The sequence below is a fragment of the Streptopelia decaocto genome (assembly GCF_964273445.1).
Source record: "Streptopelia decaocto genome assembly, chromosome: 3".
Lineage (NCBI taxonomy): Eukaryota > Metazoa > Chordata > Aves > Columbiformes > Columbidae > Streptopelia > Streptopelia decaocto.
The window spans coordinates 5,951,387-5,969,495 of NC_138656.1; the positions used below are offsets into that span (position 1 = coordinate 5,951,387).

Consider the following 18,109-nt stretch of genomic DNA (forward strand, 5'->3'; position numbering starts at 1 on the left):
AATTTCTTGCAGCTAATCAGAAGATAAAGGCTGAGAGCGATGCAGCTGTTTGGCCAGTCGGGTGTAATCGCTGACACTGTGTGATGCTCAGTATTGCTGCTGTGGCTTAGATCAGCAATGAAAACAGCACAACAGCTCTGTTTTCTCAGGACAGCAGTCCTAGGAGAGACTGCCTGGAGGCTTTTTGACCTGAAGACGAGCTGGCAGCTGAGCTCCAGAAAGGTTTTTCTTCATTTTGGATGTCTGAATTTACAGTCTTACAGATTTGCTCATACATATGCTCTTCCATCCAGAACTGAGTCACATCTCATGTCCTTCCATTGACAGTGTTTTACTGGGTAGCACAGGAATCCCCTAATAAAGGTCTCAAAGTACTTTGATGTAACTGGAGAGGGCACAGTGGGTGAGCACTTTGTAGACTATGATGGGTTTTGTGAGCACAACCAAAGAATTAACCCTTCTTCTGCTGTTGCCTTCACTCCTCCATATCTCTGTTTCCCCTCTGCTAAAATGGGAGGGATGAAATCCAGCACCACTGCAAACTGCTTTGGTAACTGCTGATCAAATCTGCTCTATAGGCAGCGGGTATCAGGACAAGCATGGTAAAGCCTCGCTTTCCTCAGGCAGCCGAAATCGCTGGTGTGCTCTGTCACTGAATGATTTCCAATATCCTTAAATGTCACTAAACTGAGAAAAGTAGCATTACTGAAAATCAGGATGAAAGTGGCCTCCGATGTGAATCCTTTCTAAAATCTTTGTAATCCTCAACTGCTTTAGTTCCAACAGATTTTCCCATAAAATGAACTGCCAGCTAAAAGGTAAATATAAATGTAAAATATCCCCAAAGCAAACATGTTACTGGCTTTTAAAACAAGTCCATTTAAATAATGTGAAAATACATTAAAGAAACTGAATCTATTCAGTTTTATGTTTAAAGATGAATTAATGCAAATATCACAGGTTTATCCTGTGTTACTCCCTTAAGAGGGGTCACTGGGGAAGCAATTTGTTTCTTTTAGCTAAGACAAGGAGCTTTGAAGTTAGGCGACTTGCAGAGACAGACAACTCACTATTTAATCTTGAAGGAAAGTGTCAAATCCAAGTTGGAGTGAGTTGTTAACTGCTTGTGTGTCTGCATTATTTAAAGCTCTGTCAAGAAGAGATCTTTGGCATGCCACCAACCAGCAGTACAAGGGACACTGGAAATGGCACAAGGAATTTCTGGAAGAAATTTTTTATTGGCTATTAATGATGGACATGCAGACCTGAAGAGCAAGTGTCATGAGGAGGGCCTCTATGCCTTTATTAAAAAAAACAAAACAAACCCCAAACCTGATTGCTGCTAGGCAAAGGGCTCTCAACAATTGCTTTTTGGTGGTAGCAGGTGAGGATGGTTTCAGTGAGGACAGGTTGCTGGGAAAGCCACTGCAAGTGTTTTTTTTCCACAAAGACAATCTCCATAGTTGTAGGGATGTTCACACACTCCTGTTCCCTTGGCTGTGCTCATGAATTGCTTCTGGAGCTGTGCTGTAACTGGATTAGGTAAATGACCTAGATTTATTTTCTTTTAATTTCAGCTTGAAATAATTTGCTGATTTCATGTATAGAATCACACTATGATCAGGTTGTTGGCACAACTGTGTGGGCAATGAGTTGCGACTGGTTAGGTGATGAAAGCAGGTACTTCTTACAGGCTGTTACCCTGCACAGAAAATTCTCTTGTCTGGTTTCAGAATTTTCCAGTTCATAGAAAACTCCACCTTCATCCCAGAACTGTTTTCCAGAAGCCAATTCTTTTTACTGTTTAATTACAAATCTGACCCTCAGCTATCAATCAGCACAGCTCCACTGAGCTGGTATAGATGAGATCTTCACAGTGTCAGCTTTTAGCCTGAAGATACCAGCCTTGGGGTATCAACTGCAAGGAATATCTCTGCAGCATGAATGGCCTATAAAGCAATTCAGGGAGGTCAGTATGCATCTGAAGGTACCTCTAAACAATAGCTAGAGGGGGAATATAAACTGTTTACTACAATTGGATTTGCACTGAAATCTACTAATGCAAAATTCATAGCCAACGTGAATTAATTTGCTCCTGATCACTTCTTACAGAAACTCCAACTTCTCCCCCCTTTCCCTAATGATTTCTATTTGACAGCTGTGGATTTGCAAATAAACTGCAGTAGCAGAGTAGACATTAGCATTTTGAAACAGCACTAAAAAACATGAATTGAATTGCCTTTGAAACTTTAAAGTTGCTGCTAGTTTATACTGAATTAACCTTGTCATGTTTTTACGGGCTATGCTTAATTTTTGAGCATCTTTTATCTTATTTTCACCTGTGTGTGAGAGAGAAGTATTAGCCCTGTTTTACAGATGGAGAAATGAGGCACAAGGCATCTGAGAAAGTCCTGAAAATGATTCTGCTCTGTAGCACAATCTTACTCACAGGAAAATGCTCTCTTACCCTTTCATGTTAGTTGGATCAGCTGCAAGATCTCAAATATTTCCTGGTGTGCCACAGAATTTAGGTCAAGTTCCCACTGGGGACCAGGCAGTGAGTGAGGTGTGTAATCTTTCTCCTGGCTTGTACCACCACCTCTGCAGGAGAGAAGAGTAGGTAGAGCATTGCGTTTTTGGAAGATTCTGTCTCTGTTCCTCTGAAGAGTGAGCAAAGGGCTGTAGCTGAGTTAATGGCCTCTGTAAATGCACTATAAAGTCAGTTTATGTAATGACCTGGAATTTATATCTTTGCTCATGAAACAGGAACTGATGGCTGTTTTAATGACTAGCATGTAGTATAAATACAATACTGAGCTAAAAACTTTTCCTCAGATAGTCCACACATGCTCGTGAAGTCAAGGAGAACTGGGCTGGTATCCAAGGACAGAAGCTGGTTGCTTATCTACTTAGGATTGGTTGAAAGCATTAGGAAAGAGATGTGAGAAAAGTAAATGTGCCTATTTACCACGTGGAAGAGAGCTGCCTCACAGAGTGTTAGCTGCAAAATGAGTAGTTAAGGGTTGCTGTCAGTTGTCCCTCACAAAATTGCAGGCTCACCTGCCTTCTCTTCCCTCATCAACCCAGGAATGAGCTCTAGGAAATACCTTAAAAGGACAACTCTCCTGTAAGGAGGTCTAGTCCAGTGTACCCTGTTGAAAAGGTCCCTTTTGTCTCAGGAGCTGAAGATACCTGTTATTTGTGTAAAGAATTACAGTAAGAAGGATTAAATAGTTCATAATATTTGCTGTAGAAACCTCTAAAAAAATGTTGGAAGGAAATGAGGTAAAAAGATGTTCTACTGATACAGGGTTTTTTTGTTTGTAGTTTTTGTTTTGTTTTTTGAAGCCTGCCTTGTTCTAGAAGCTTATGTAAGTAGCTCATGTAGCAGAACATCCTGGTGCTAAATTCTGACTTTGTTTTTGCTTTTTTGGTACCATTAGCTTTCAGTGCTACTGGAAGAGGCCCAGCTGGGTTTACTATTGAGTTCTGGTAAGCTAGAAGAAAATCTATAACACCTGGCTATGAACCCTGCAAAGGTGTGGACGGGAAAGCAGGGAATTTCAGTGGTTCCTTGCTTGTGTGCAGGATGTGACCAAAAATGAGGGCTAGTTCTTCTCAGGCTATTTGCAAAGAAGCAATGCAGAGGAAGATCACCTCCAAACACAGTTAGAGTTGAGTACAATACATAATATCATACAGAATCTTGTACTCCAGAAGTAGGATATCAGATGTGATGTAAGTTATGGGGCTGGCTCAGGACTGAAAATAGTCTACATTGGACCATGGGATCTAATACAAATTGTCACTACAGACCAAAGTCTAATTCAGGTTTAGAAATCTGTGCGGCATGAATTATGTTGCTGTAGTTTACCATTTAGTAGAGAGCTATTATATTAGTAGCATAAATCAGGCACTGTGCAAACTGAATGGGAAAAGAGAGCTCATTTCTCTTGGCTAAAAGAGATCCCTCAAAAAGATCACAGGAGCTGTGAGGGGAAGAATAGAGAGTGGTAAAGGGCTGCAGCTGGGCGGAGGCCTTGTCAGCCAACGGACCACCTTCTGTAAGTAAAGCCTTCACAGCAGAATTAAACATACATCATGTCTGAGACCTTAATAAGTGGTTTCCAAAGAAGACATGGCAAAAAGAGGTCAACAGAACAGGCAGGTCCTGCTGGCTGAAGTGGCTGCAAGCCAGGAGCAGCGGGAGTGTGGGTCTGCACTTACGCTGTAAAGTTACAAATAAAGGAATGGTGGGAAAGGGAAGGTGTAAATGACGAAACAGCCAGAGTTTGTTTCATGTTTCTCAGGATTTAAAGCTAATCACAAGCTAAGTTTACCCTCATGATTCCTCCTCCCACACCATACCTCCAGGATCTTCTAATTTATAGCCTACCAGATTCCTGTGCTTTTCACAGGCATGATGTGCGTGAACGGAGCAGTCTAATATCTCAGTGGCTCCAGAAGCCTGACAGTGTTTTCACATTGCTTCTCACTCTAATAAATCAAAGCGTTTAGAACGACGGACTGCATAACCAATATAAGTCCTGTGGTAGGGAACGGCGGCTGTTTATGCATTTTTATGGCTCTGAATCTCCTGGATGGCATTCCTGCTGACTGGAGTGCCTTGCAGCAGTTATATAATTGCAAGTAAAAATTTCACTGGTTCGCCAAATTACTGAACCAGAAGGGTTTGCTTACGAAAGGACTGGAGGGAAGAAACTCGAAGGGAGACATAACGACAAGAAGCTGTATAAACTGTTGGGCTGTGATCAGCATTTTGATCATATTAGGAATTTGTCAAAGGGGAGAGGGGGAAAGATGTGTGTTGAGAGACGAGTGAAAAATTAACCACATATAATTTAGTCAATGAATTTTGCTGATTGGGGATTATCTACAAATGGGTTTGTGTGTCAAATATTATTCAGCAGCTCTTTTCAGTGAATAATATTTGAGTTGTAGCTTTATCCCGAGGAGTTCATTTGGGTATTTGATAATTAAATACTGAGAAAGAAGTGAGAGTACTCGCACACCAAAAAGTAATCCTATAAATGGTGCATCTATAGTGTCATTGACTTCTTAAGGTGTAAGACAGGGAAAGTTTGTTTGATTGGATGCTTGATCACTGCCTAGTCTCTGAAAAGGACACTTCAAATTTTGAAAGCAATGAAATTTGAGGCGTTTGGAGTGAATTACCCAGTCCCATCATCGTGGGATAAACGCGGCTTTTGAGGATCTGAATACCTATCTCCCTGCACATGATTATGTGTATGAAACACTCATCTACAAATCTGGTACAGACAACTAAGCTTATCTCTTTGCCTTATTACTACAGTTACTCTTACTTCCCTCTCATCCTTTCATTAAACTGCTGTGCGCCTCCTAGGTTACATTAGAGCTTATTCAAAAAGGGCAGTTTCTGACAAAATATTTGCAATAGAGCCTATGCATCATTCTCAAATTTAAACATCTTAATAATGATCTTTATTATTAATTTCCAAGGCTCTGAGGAAGATGCTGATATTCTTTAACCTCCCATCCTGTGTAACCTCGGGCAGATCAATTGCTTAGAGAACTTTTGTTATCTCCATCTTACAGCTAAAGCCCGTTTCGATGAAAAAGGGACTTGTAGTCATGAAGCAAAAGTCTCAGAGACCTGCACCCCTAAAACTGCAATAGTAGTGAGGGGAATGTGTGCTCCAGGGGTCTACAGTACGTCGATCCGCAGATCCAGTGCCATAGCAAAATACAGAACGCAATGAGCTGTGTTGATGAAGTAAAACTCCAAGTCCGAAAAGGAAGAGTACTCATTGTTTAGGTGAAAGTCTTTACCAAACAAGATGTGGGTTTTTAAGGACCAGCTTTTGTGGTGACAGGTCAGTTGCGTTTTACCTGTTTAATTTAAATTAGCATCCACAAGAAACCTCTGGAGAGCCCTATGCAGCTCAAGCCATGACAAAAAAATTGTCCTGAATTCAGAGTACTTAGCATTGCTTTGTTTCATTATTAGTGAAATAGATGGTACATTGATTCGTGAAAGCAGAAGTTTAAAATAAAATAGAATTCCATATTCTAACTCTATTTTGCCTTGTAGCTTTTTCCCCATGGAGTTCACACTCCAAGTAGCACAACTGGCTTTTCAGAAAAACACGCTCTGCTCAGCTTCTTTGCATGTGTTTGCAGCTCACAAGCAGATTGCTAATGTTCTTTTTTTGTTTGTTTCAGTGCTTTCTTTTAGTAGGCGATGCTTGTGACAGTTTGATTACTTGGAATTTGAGGTGAAAATGCCCAGCCAAAGAGATCAAGTTGAGAGAAAGATCAGTGGCACATTAAAATGGGAAAATCAGGCTTTTTGTGAAGAATACAATTGCTTGTTCGCATGTTGCTGAAATGCAAAGTTACTTTTAATAACGCTTTAAACCTCAGCTTTTTCTAATAATCTTCATAATCCTTCACCTAGTATTGCCAGGGAGTAATTTGTGGCTGCAGTGTGTATGACAGGGAGAAAAGGAAAGCTGCTTTACAGAACATCAAAGGTTGGTGCCACTGAAGTTCTATGCAGCCATTGCTAAATCTTTCATGCTTGAAACAATGATGAAAAATGATTGTCAGCTATGAAACCAAAATTATATCAATCTACTGCAGGGTTGTGGTTTTTTTCTTCATTTGAAAACATGACCCAGCCTAGCACAGTTCACTTACCAACCTCAAGTGTTCTGTCAGGATTGAAAAAAAAATAGAACTGAGTCAGAAAGGGTGAATGTATTTCACGCTTCACAAATATATGTTGGGGGTGGGAAGGAGAGAATGCTGAAAAATAAAATCAAGCAGGTCAGTGCCCAAATACCTCGTTCTGATTGTCTTTATATAACACGTGTAACAGACAAAGTAGCTGCTCTCTGAATTTCCAAGGGGATTATTCAATGTAGAACAGCTGAAATGGAAGCTAAATGTTACTGTAGGCTTTAGTTCTACCACAATACTGCTGCAGGTAACTTTTCTAGCTGCAAATAAGGCAATCCTTAAAGCTGGGTGCTGAGAAACAGAAGCTTGGGGGTGATTGTGCTTTTCATCTCTATCAAAATCTGGTCTTAATGAATATGTCGTTAGCTACTTCCATACCAGCTCTTTCCTATGCAGAGGCTTCCATTATGTGGTTGCACACCCATGGCACAATGGGCTGTGGTACTGGGGTTGCTGGAGGAGTCCTGTGAAAGAGAAGTCCTCAGTCCTAGAGGGGGAGAAGACAGGTTGATGCCAGCCTGTTAGGACTGAAGCACATTGACCTGCTGTTGCTGTGCAGAAAAGCTGAATCACTCAGCACCTTGCTGCTCTGTGAGGCTATTTGTATGGTTCATTTTGGGGACTTGCAAGACAAAAAAAAAATCCCTTCACCAGTCATGGCAAGGGGACTGCTCTGGTTTTGGCTGGGATAGAATTATTTTTCTTCTTAATGGCTGGAATAGTGCTGTGTTTTGGATTTAGTATGAGAATAATATTGACAACAGACTGATGTTTTAACTGTGCTAAGCAGTCAAGGACTTTTCGGCTTCTCATAGCAGCCTGCCAACAAGAAGATGGGGAGTGCATAAAAGGTTAGGAGGAGACTCAGCTGGGACAGCTGACCCCGACTGGCCAAAGAGATATTCCACTCCATAGGATGTCATGCTCATTGTATCAAGCTAGGGTAAGAAGAAGGAATGAGAGAGGACGTTTGGAATGATGGCATTTGTCTTCCCAAGTAACTGTTATGCATGATGGAGCCTGGCTTTCCTGGAGATGGCTGAGCACCTGCCTGCCGGTGGGGAGTAGTGAATGAATCCCTTGTTTTGCTTTTCTTGTGTGCGTGGCTTTTGCTTCGCTTATTAAACTGTCTTTATCTCAGTCCACAAATTTTCTTACTTCTTCTGATTCTCTCCCCTGTCCTGCTGGGGAGGTGAGTGAGCAGCTCTGTGTCATGTTTAGCTGCCTGCTAGGTTAAACCATGACAGAGACTTTATCTAGACAACATCTATTCAGCATTGCAGGTAATTTTTTGTGGTTGTTGTTGTTGGGAGGAAACAGGAGAGATGCAGCCTGGCTGTTACACTCCTTGGACATGAGGGAGAGGTCCCATGGGCACAGTGCTTTCAGTGATCCCTCTGCAAAGGCTCTCCCTCCCTGGGCTGTGTGCTGTCCAGCCAGAAGCTGAAGGGAAACAGATTCTTCTCTCCAAGCTCTGTTTTCTTCTCACTGATGAATATTTGCTGATTTTCTCAGCCGTTTGCTTAGCAAAGTTGTGTTCTAATATCCTGATTATAATTTGAAGCTGATTAGCATACATGCACACAGGCAGCTTCAAACATATGGGAACCTTTCAGAGATTATGTTAATTCTGAGGAGATGCTACTCGGCGATCAGTCACAAAGTCTCCGGTATAAATTGGTATTTCTCTCTGCCTCTGCTCTCCTTCTCATGGTTGCTGCATATTTTCTGTACCACCTCTGGCAGAGTAGTTGGAGGTCAGACAAAGAAAGAAATGAAATACACTCTAGCAAGAAAAGGTTATAAAGATAAATGGTACCATTCAAATGTGAGGCACTTGCGAATGTGCTGCACAGTAAGAATTGCTGCATGTTGATGAGCTGTGTCACCTCACTTGTTTGCAATGCTTCTTCATCTTCCATTGTTTTGCTGTGGAGCCAATGATAAAGATGACATTAAACCATGTTATCCTGAAAATCCAACTGCTTAATTTAGACAAGGCTTGTCCTGCTCTTTGGCTAGAGAAGGCAGCCCTTGCCAGAGCCTTGCAGAACTCTTCTTTGAAAAAGAGAATCCATTCAAGCAGTTAGATTGGTGGATATTGTCATCTCAGTATTAACTCATCTGTTCAGGAAAAAAAAAAATCTCTACATTATCAGAAAATCTCTTTGCTCAGGAGGCTCCCTTGGTAAGATCTGTCTGCTGCTCCTTCAGGGACCCTGTATCTTGGTTGTTACGATGAAAAAAATCAGCTTGTCCCTGCACGTAGCATCCTTCAAAGGTGATGCCCATGTGGTGGGGGTGTGCGTGGCGAGAAGCAAAGAGGTAAAGCAGTGTGACAAGACCAGAAGCCAGCAGCTGGTATTATTTTACTTGTGCATCTGTATCGTAAGGTTTTATATGATTAAATTGTTCCACAAGGTAGCTGTAATGAAGTTATAAAAAAAGTCTCATTAATGTTCCAGCTGGTAGGCAGCAGAATGTGAGATGCAACTGATGGTCAAATGTACACACTAATCAGTCATGAAAAATTATATTTCATTCACTTGAGTTAACTTGAGAGAGACTTGAAAGGTTTGGTCAAAATACCCCCCAAATTTGAAACTTTTTTTGGCCTAATTCCTAAAATCTGAATACTCAAGAGCTTCACATTTGACATTTCAAGTCAGAACACAGCTGATCCTCATGGCTTAAACCTCTAATTAAACAAATGAAGTAACAAAATTATCTCCTCTACAGTGATACTCCTTTTATCTCCATAGCTTTCCTTGGAAAGTACTATAACTTTAACTAAGAAGCTTCTGCTTTAAGTCTCAAAGGGATTTGCTTTTTTCTTCAATAAGATTTTACAGAAGATGTGACTCGGACTTTTTTTTTTAATCTTCCTTACAAAATGGCTGATTTTTAGATATGTCCTCTTTCTGTATCACCAAAGATTGGTGCTTTGGACAGCATAGCTTCCTGAATTTACTCTTGGTGAGACATACATTTTCATAGAGAAAAAGACACAGTCTTGTGCATGTTGTGTGTGCACCAAAATGAGGTACCATGTTTCAATTAATAAAAGGTGTTTTTTTTATTTTTTTATGAGGTGGAAGCAATCATGAGAATACTTGCCCTTCAGAATATTAGTTTACCATGTTGTAATTTGTTTGTGCTTCTCTCCTGGTAGTTTTTAGGGATCTTGCATCCTCCCCTCCCCAAGTACATTGCATCCCCTTGATTGCTACCCCTCACCCTGAGTTCAGGTTCTGATGTTCACCATTGCTTTTATGACAAGTATAAAAAGGTGGTGGAGCATCTTTCAGGCATATGGGAAAGAACTGGTCTCCACCTCGTGTTCAATGGACGTAATAAATCATGGAAAAGTTTTGCTTCTTACTGTTGGTCTTCTCTTCATCTAGGTTTAGTTTTGCAGGGTGAGAGCAGAAGAGCACACCTAGAGATTTGATCCAACCTAACTTTGAGACAATATCCTAATATTGCGTGGACAACAATGATACAAGTCCTATAATACAGTGAATTTCAGGCCATTCAGCAGTGTGATGAAAGAAAGGAGCTGGGGAAAAAAAGAAAAATATCACCACTGGACGATACAACATTCCTGAAGTGATTATACAGAACACTTCATAAAAAGAAAAAAAATGAGGTAATCTGTCTTAATCAGGTCTTGTGCTCAATGTATTGTTAAGTCCTTAACTGAAACAAGTTTTCTTTCCCTTCCATTATACTTCTTTTTATCATTAGCTATTGTTACTGAATGTTGTTGCTTCTATAAAATCAAGTCCTTCAAATCTAGTTGAGTCTTTGGCCACAATTACATTGCAGCAGTGAATTCCACTTAGAGTTTTTCTCTCCCAGTTTTTCTAATTACCAAAAATACCTTCTTTTAAAAAAAAGAAAAAAAATGATATTTAAAAAGATTTTTTTCATTTAAGAAAAATTAATTTAAAAATCCAGGGTGGGATCTTCCTGTACTGTCTTTTCAGAAAAATTCAGATTGAAGAAGATGCTTAGTTTGGAAGATGTTACACAGAAAGATAAAAGCCTTGAAAATCTATTGGAGTTTTTATTAGAAACTGGTTGTGATTCTTAGAGAACCAAACAGAAATAAAGGATCAAAGACAGAGCTTCCCTCTGCTAGACGTCATCATATAAGTTGCAAAACTGGGGTAGGAATAAAAGGCTTTGCCCCCTCACTGTTACATCAAATTCAAGGTTAATACTCTGAAAAGGAAATAACAAAAATAAGGAAAACTATCTCAAAGCAAGGAAATTGTGCAACAAAGGATATAGAAAGACTGGAAGCTCCATATCAGACAGACGTATGGATTTTCTAATTCAGTATCGTATCTTTTAGCAGGGCCCATTCCAGTCTTGTCAGAAGATGGTTCAAGAAACTTTCCAACCTGTACAGTGTTCCTGGCCCTTATTGTGTAGAGCTTGCTTTCTGCTGTTCCACGTGTTATATTAAATATGTATGCATGTGTGCACACATACAAAACCCCCTCTAGGTGTTTTGGTTTGCAATGCATTATGGGTTTTTTCACGCTTTTTTGGAAGCCAGCTAAACTGCTGACCTGTTTGCTATTTTGTAGCATAAAATCCTCAGGCTAATAATACACTGTTGAAAAGAGCCTCTCCTTCAGTCATCTCTAAATCAGTTGCCTTTCATTTTATTGAGTGCTTTCTCATTATTATTATAGTGGAGGGTGTCTAGACATGCTCATGTGACCTTCATGAATTTTTCATATTTGTTTCTATTTCCAAGCCATTCTAAGAAACTGGTTTTTACTTTTTCACTTCAAATTTTTCTGTCTTGAGTACTTCAACAACCGATTGAAATCTTATTGAGAGACAGGGAGGGGAAAAAAACAATCTAATTTAATCATATCAGGGTCAAGCAAGTTTATTTTTTCAACCCAGAGAACTGTCTTCAAACTCATCCCTGGTGGAAGGTCCGTGAGTTCAGCACTGCAGGTGAACGATTCCAGCCCAGAATGATTTCATCTATCTAAAAAGGGAGTTAAGTGTTTGTCAGTTTTGTCTAAACTGCCAGGTTTTCCTAGAAATAGTGTTCCAGGTTTTCATAAGCCTGGAGACATTTTTGTCATTTCAACCTCGTTTAGCTTATTATATCCTGCCAGCCATGTCTAGATAAACCGCAATGAAGGCTCCTGCCTCCAATATAAGCCCACAGCTACTCTGTCAATAAGCCTTCAGTACCATGACCATTATAAAAGCCCTAACATTTGATCTGCCATTGATGACAGGCAAGTTTCAATTTGTGGTTGCTAGCCTGCAAAGATGATCTACAAATGGCATGTTGCAGGCTATTATTTTGTATCCTGCAGGATGGTGTTCACGTTCTTTCTCTTCCCTTCAATGTGAAGGTCATTCCTCCAGATCAGAAATTACTATCGCTCTTAAGTGACATGGGGAACTATACCAGAGGCTTAATTTAGAATAAAAATACAGGCAGTAGAATAATGTTTCGTGCCCATTTCTTTTCTGTGATTTGACCAAAATACTAATTTCTCACTGAGCTGGAGATAATACCGATTCTTAAGAGTATTTGGGAATATGCTGCTTTATTGTTCAAATTGGTGGATCAGTCCTCAAATGATTCCTGCTTTATTTTTAGTAGGAAATATTCTCTCTTTTCTTCCATTCCCTTTTTTAAAGCAGCAGTGTGCTTACCGACCACCTTTTTGCAGCTTTTATTTTTACCAAGCTTTCCTGAGACTGTAGCTGTTCAATATTTCAGATCCATGTATCCTAGTATTGATAGATCTGGCTCTTGGAAAGTGTGAGTTACAATGATTAGTTATCTGATTAAACCAAGAAAAAGAGCTGCCTTGAGGGTTTCAAACAAGTGCCCTTCGGAACATTTAATTTCATGATCTCCCTAATCAGTGTTTTGTAAGTTCAGTGTACATCCTATGCACATATTTTAAATCAGTACAGATTGCATATTGGTTTATATTGTTATCACAAATTAGCAGTACAATATCAGTTTCTCTGATGCAGGGAACTCTGAACGGGAATCGCTTGCATTTCTGTGTGAGCGTCCTGGAGACAAATATAATGAAATGAATAGCCTTTTAATTTAATTGGCTTCCAATGTGAGTCTGAGAATAGAAAGCACAATACATCACACAGTTACTGTAGAAACGGTTGAGGTCAAAAGCTCAGCATGTAGACCCTACATCAGTCACCACTGCTCTTGTGCAGTAATTTTTTTTTAATTCTCACTGCATCTCCATCAGACCCCAGGAAGCCAGATAATTTGGCGTTAGTTTTCCAAGTGGAAGTGCTGGGTCATCTGTCACTGGTCAGATCATGCTATGGAATCCATTTTTAAAAGGCTGACAAAATGAAAAACTGCATTGTATCAGTGCTCTTATATATCAGCCACAAGAATAAGATCAGGCCAGAAAAAAAAAAAAAGAGAGGGAAAATCTCTGTTTCCTTCTTATAGAAGAAAAAAAGAGACAGAACAAGGCAAGAAAAAGTGGTACAAAATGGATAATAGTCTACCAAGAAACCCTTTTTGAAAAACATCTTTTTATTACAGATTACAGACAGTTAAGATTTATGTACTATTTGGTGGAGCCAGCCTTCCTGAATGCAATGAAAGCAAAAAGGGAGATAACATCGTGCTAATATTCAAAACTCTACACCCTTTTGACTGTAGAAATAAAGAGATACAGCTCTTGTAAACCTCTAGCTAGCCTAGTTCATCAATGAACACATAAACCTTTCCACACAGTGCTAAATGTAGAAAAGGGATTTCTTTACTATTTTTGGACTGGATTGTGCAAGATCTGTGCTGCTTCAGCTCAAATTCATTCATCTGTCTGCAGAAAAGTTCAGGACTCCTCATGTGTGTCTGATCCCATATGCTTATGCCGGTACAAAAACCTGACACAAAGCGCTTGCATATGTAGCAGACTCAACTGCACAAAGAGGATCGGATTAACCTCCCATTTAATTTTTGGATTGTTGATTTTTAAAAGCACACAAGTTCTTTCTAGGAGGTCTTGTGTGAAGAGTTGTTGGCATTTTTAATATTTCTTATTGCAACACTAAATTATTACATGTAACTGTATTATTATTTGCTGAAGGAAACGGAGGAGGTAGAAATTTCTAATTAAAAATATCCTACTGGTCAGTATTCTTTCTAAGGGCACAAACCTATGCTTGGGTGTTTTTTTTTTTTGTGCTATCACGAAGAGATTGTTCTGAGAAAACGTGCTATTGTAGGTTTTGTGAAAGTTTGACAGCTCATGCACCTGGATGTGTCCTACAAACATGGCCCACATTGTCCACTGTGGAAACAAACTCTGCCTAACTGTGGTCAGGCTGCTGTGAACAGTTGTCCATAAGGTGGACGCATGCAGGTTGACTTCTCTGCCTTGAGTTTAAACCCTTGATTACTTTGAATTGATTTCTCTCAAGTACCTTCATGTAGACAACCAACAAATCAAAGGGATTAGCCTCCAGTTTAACTCTATTGAAAAAGCTAATTGAGGAGAAAATGAAAGGAAAAAATGAAAAAGTGGGTTTTTAAGGGGAAATTTTCAATGCCATAGTGAAAAATAACTGTAATCTAATGTGAACTTGACACAAATGAAGTGATAATGTGCATGGTAACATTGCATAGTGTCACCTGCCTTTCAAATGGCTTCTGTATCTGTTAGGTTTACCAAGTCCGAAAAAAGAAGTATCTGTCACTATAAAACACAGTATCACTCCTAGTAAAATTGTGTATTTCTCCCTCTTTAGTAACTTACATTGCTCAGATAATGTTGGAACTGGAAGCAAAGCTTTTCCTTTTCTCAATATTCAGCTCTAGCTATCAAGAAATTCTGATCTTCTGTTGAAGAAGCCAAGCTTCACATAGGCCTATTTCCCCTAACCTCAACTAGTCCCCTATTTCTAAGTACTCTGCCTTTCAGAGGAAATCCTGCTGTAGTGACCTTCGGATATTTATCAAGTGGCATAAGGTAGCTGATTGTTGTAGCCCACCTGTAGAGAAATGCTCTCTCTAGAAGCAGACTTGATAATTATACACAAAAGAGAACTTGTTTTCTTGTAATGTAAAATGATTCACACCTGGCCTATCCTCACTCCACAGTATGCTAAGTAATGCATACAATTCTAAAGGATATTAAAACATGGCTGTAAAAATGAAACTGAGGGCAGCTCATATAATGTACTACATTGGAGGGGAATCACTAAGTATAAATGGATAAAATGGCTGTGTTAGCCCTCATGGAAATAACCCATTTTCTTCATAATCTCCTGATACATGGAACAGGCAGTTCCAAAGAGCAGCTGCCCTGATACTGGCTTGAAAACAAAAAGAGGCTGAAAACCTGTAGAGCCTGCTAGCTGTAATCTGCACAATACCTAAGCATGAGGGGATTATTCCAAAGCACAAAATGCAGTGGTGTGTGCATGTGAGGGCAGCGAACAGTCAGCAAGGAGGCCAAAGGTGATGGGAGGATGCTGGTTCTGCAAGGGTTAAGAGCAGAGTGGGGCACTTCTACCAGGACCTGCTGCAGACTAATGGGTAATTTGCCCAGGTGCAAATCTCACTTAACTATTACCACCTGGGTGATTGAAGAAGTTTTCCGTACCCCTTCCTCTAAGTCACCCTGGGGTTTTTTGTCTTGTGATTTCAGATTCCTGAATCCAGTCAAACTACACCTCTTGAAAACAAAACAAAACAATATGGGCAGAGAAATACCCTCTTCTTGTAAAATCAGCTGTAAACTAGAAGACAGCACAACTACTTTATTGTGGTAAGTCTCAAGGCAATGAGTGGAATGGCAAGAATTACAGTGGGATCTCTTTCAGGCAGTGGGATGCATGCCTCTGTAATCATTGCTTTGCATGTTGATATTTATTTTTGCTGGTTTTTGTCTTCTCGTCCTTCCCTTTGTTAAGTGCTTCATTCTCTTGGCCTATCAAACTGCATTTTTTAGGATTCCTCTGCAGTTTCATAGGCCTTGGGATGATTTGCACCTCTTGTGTCTTGGGGAGCAAGGAGGTTCCACAGGGGTGCTCTTGTCTCTGCTGCAAGTTTAATACAGGTTGGATGGCCTTGCTAGGAGGTGTTGTGGTGGTTGTGCTTGATTGCTGAGGACTGGGTAGCAAGAGGAACAGCACAGGACTGTGACAGCTATGTCTAAGTGGGGTTGAATATGAGGAGTAGAGCTGAAGGGTAAGAAATATGGAGTGTGCTTGCAAACAGGGCAATACATTGGTGGTTTTGTCAAAGAGTAGCTGTTGGTAGGAGATTGGATCAATGAATGTAATCAATACCTGCTATGCATCTTTTATGAGTGATTCTTTCTAGCTACTAGGTAGGTTTGTAGGCTACTGTTTCACTTTTTTAGGAAACTTGTCTATCCTGTCAGGTATGTCCCTTTCATGGAGTATTTTTATTGCGTGGAGATGTAAAAAAAATAATCATACCAGCTCATGTGTTAAGAGTGTCCAGTCATGCTCTGTCTCACAGCAGGAATATGAGAGGAGGGACAATGAAAAGAGAAAGAGAGCACCTCAGCTTCCAAACACACCACTGAGGCTGCCTCTCACAATTCTAACATAGTTATTTGCTGAAAAGGACAAATTCCGCCTTCCTGGTTTTGGTGCTGTTCCCAGGAACAGGTGCTGCAGCTCCATTGAATGAATGTCCATGTTCAAATTTGCAAAGTATCCTGTGTCCCATATGACATATATGAAATCTGTAAATTTCATCCTGAAAGGGAGGTGAAAGATATAACGGGTCTAGCCTGTAGTGTAATCAAAGATTTATAAGTAGCCATGCATCTTTAATGCATATCAAGTAATAAGAGCTGTACAGTAAAAGCAGAAATGTGACATTAAATGGTTGCTCTTGCCAGTTTTCCACAAGGTATTATCAAAGCACCCTTTCAGCTGCAGGATTGCAAGACTGCATCCCCTGACATGGAAACAATGGCTTGATCAGGCTCCAGTTAAAGCCACGAGCACCCTGTGCTTGAGGGCCTGGCTCAGCTTCTCTTGCGTAACTTTAAAGAAGCTCAGCTGGTCAGACCAAATGGCTAATCAAGAGATGTTTTGTAACACATCCTTTTATTTCCTTCCCACAAGGGATGACTTCAAAGCCAGTATTTAAAATAAATAAAAAAATAAAGGTGGTTGTGATCAAAGCGGAAAGGAAGCATTGGCACAGGATGGATCTGTAACCTGCTGGCCTGGGGTTACCGCTTGTCAGAGAAGAAATCTTCAGTCCCTTCTCTTCATATGTAACTTCTAGTGTATTAATATTTTTTCAGTGTTTTCTTTTTCCTGAGCATCCCACTTTCTCCTTTTGTAGTTAGCTGCCAGAAATATGTATCTTCCCTTACAGTTGCATCAGAATTTCCTAAGGTTAGGGGCACTGTTGCTTCTGGGGAATTACTGAATGCAAGTTATTTGGCCATACTTCTTCCTGCTTCAGCAAACCTTGCAGGACAGCTAAGGCGTATACCATTTCATTTTCTGGAACATTCAGGTCACCGATTGGTCTGCTAGCCTGCCAGTGTTTAATTTTCAAGTTGTATATGAATAAATTTAAAGATCTGTGAGTATAATAAAATCAGCGTGAAAAGAGAAAAGGTTCATCACAGGATTTCTTGCAAGTTAATTGTTGGAAGCATTGGCACAAATCTGGTTTGCTTATCAAATGGATTAAAATGTTTGTTTTAGAAATGTAACAAGGAAAAAGTAAATGTAAACAGCTGGTATCTTGCCGTTTGGTGACCTGCCTGAAATGGTGTGTTTGGAGAATCCTGTTGATAGGAAAGGTCTGCTATGTGCTGCTTTGCTGAATGCTGCTTGATACATTTTTTTGTGGTGGTTCATGTGGCCTAAATGAAGTTTTGGTTCAGCAGTTACAATTTGGGGAACAAATATTGATTATTTGGTGTCCCAAACATGCAGGATATTTTCTAGGTTTGCACTGATTTCTACTATTCTATTCTTTGCTTTTACGTTTTCAGTGATAAATGTTTTGGAGTAGCTGCAGTATCAAAATTGTTAATTTTCTGCCACTCAGAACATGTGCTGATACAACCTTCAGCTTTTTCTCTTTGGGGTCCTGGCATCCTGCTTCACTCACGTGTTTCCTGTGAGAGAACCAAGCCTGCCTGCATGGCCCTGGCTTGTTTCTATTTGGTCTGAGAAGCTAATCTTCATGATTATTGTCACCAATTCAAGCTCATCCAAGTAGCTGGCTTTGAGAATATTTTAAATACTGCTGCTACTGTTTCAGAGACCCAGATGTACTAGCTTGAAACATTTATGCTATTAAAAGGGCTGTGAGAAATTT

General features: G+C 40.0%; 1 protein-coding gene across 4 annotated transcripts in view; it reads left to right on the forward strand.

Annotated features, from left to right (window-relative positions):
* BTBD3 (BTB domain containing 3) overlaps positions 1 to 18,109 on the forward strand; it is a 110,496-nt gene that overhangs the window by 27,368 nt on the left and 65,019 nt on the right. For 3 of the 4 annotated variants that reach the window (XR_014183691.1, XR_014183693.1, XR_014183694.1), the window contains 2 exons: positions 10,149 to 10,393; positions 15,435 to 15,554. The gene's annotated coding sequence lies outside the window, so the exon portion shown is untranslated. The remainder of the gene's footprint in view (positions 1 to 10,148; positions 10,394 to 15,434; positions 15,555 to 18,109) is intronic. The other variant, XR_014183692.1, reaches the window with a different exon arrangement.